Here is a 1,681-nt window from a genome sequence, read left to right on the forward strand (position 1 = left end):
CCTTTTCAATTTTGAAAGTTCTAGCTGGCATTTAAATTTGGGAAAAATTCACCAACGGTGTCTGAACACTTAGGGGACTTTCAGAATGATACCTGAACTTACAAAGTTATCAATGTGATACCTGAACTCATTTTTTCGTATCAATGTGATACCTACGGCCAATTTCCGTCACGGAGCCGTTACGGAAATTGGTCATAGGTACGATGTTGATACGAAAAAATGAGTCCAGGTATCACATTGATAACTTTGTAAGTTTAGGTATCATTCTGAAAGTCCCCTAAGTGTTCAGACACCGTTGGTGAATTTTTCCCAAATTTAAATGCCAGCTAGAACTTTCAAAATTGAAAAGGTTTTTTATATAAGGGAGCTATACTAGGAGCATTTGTGTTTCAGAGTTGTACCGAACGCAACCTAAGATATGGATTTCGTATTCGCCATAATCTTATGTCTTGCCTTTGCCTGGATCTCCATCCAAGCATTCCATTATTTTGCAGGAAGGAAAGCCATACCCGGAAAGCTTCTTCCACCGGGACCAAAGCCATTTCCACTGATTGGGAATCTGTTTGAGCTTGGAGACAAACCCCATGTCTCCCTCACTAAGCTATCTCAACGCTACGGCCCCATAATCAGTTTGCAACTAGGACAGGTGACACAGTTGTAGTTTCCTCGTCAACTCTGGCCAAAGAAATCCTCCGAACTCATGACCAAGTCTTCTGCAACCGAACCGTCCCAGATTGTGTCCACGCCTGCAATCACAGCTACTATAGCTTGCCATTTCTACCCGCATCACCAAAATGGAGAAATCTTCGAAAAATATGCAACTCCCATTTGTTTGCCGCAAAAATTCTGGACGCTAACAAAGCCAACCGGCGTGTGAAAGTGCAACACCTCATAGATGATGTTGATGAAAGCATGAGGGCGGGTAAGGCAGTGGAGATCGGAAAGGCTGCCTTCGCAACCACTCTGAATCTGTTGTCCCGGACTATCTTCTCGGTCGATTTAGCTGACCCGAGTAGCGAGATGGCTAGGAAGTTCAAGGAGAATGTTCGAGGTACAATGGAAGCTGTAGGGAAACCAAATATGGTGGACTTTTTCCCTTTGCTTAGGAAGCTTGACCCCCAAGGCATAAGGCGACGCGTGACTAAATATTTCCGGGAAACAGTAGTCTACTTCAACGGCATGATCGATGAAAGGTTGGAATCAAGAAAAGGGTACCAGTAGAAGAAAAATAATAATAATCATATATTCCTTATATTATTCTATAATTATAAACACAATAAATTTTGATACATGACATCCTCATTTTTTTTTTAATCAAACCCAAACCCAAAGGGTGGGTGACAATATATTCATCTAAAGCTAGAATAGGCCGTTACATACCCTTCCGCTGCCATCTACAGACAGACAAGAAGGTAGTGGTAGTACCCACAGTGGTACATAGAAATAGACCTACCCACTAAACATTCATGAACGTAGATATAGAGGATATCCTCCTTTGGTACTACTCCAGAGGCGCTAGAGAAACATAGAATGCGTACAAATGCTTAGCTTCCTAAAACAAGGAATTATTGTAATTAGACTAACTAAAAACATAAAGATGGGTCTAGGGCAAAAACCCTAGCCCAAAATACTGCAGTCCCAAGTAGCCCAAGAAGAAGGCCCAGCAGGCTTGGCTTGGTGC

The 1,681-nt window shown here is 42.2% G+C and overlaps 1 pseudogene; it reads left to right on the forward strand.

The window, feature by feature from the left end:
- Nucleotides 1-384: 384 nt before the first annotated feature.
- Nucleotides 385-1,221, forward strand: LOC133711183 (geraniol 8-hydroxylase-like; annotated as a pseudogene).
- The last annotated feature ends 460 nt before the right edge of the window (nucleotides 1,222-1,681 follow it).

Source organism: Rosa rugosa, chromosome 5, assembly GCF_958449725.1.
Source record: "Rosa rugosa chromosome 5, drRosRugo1.1, whole genome shotgun sequence".
NCBI lineage: Eukaryota > Viridiplantae > Streptophyta > Magnoliopsida > Rosales > Rosaceae > Rosa > Rosa rugosa.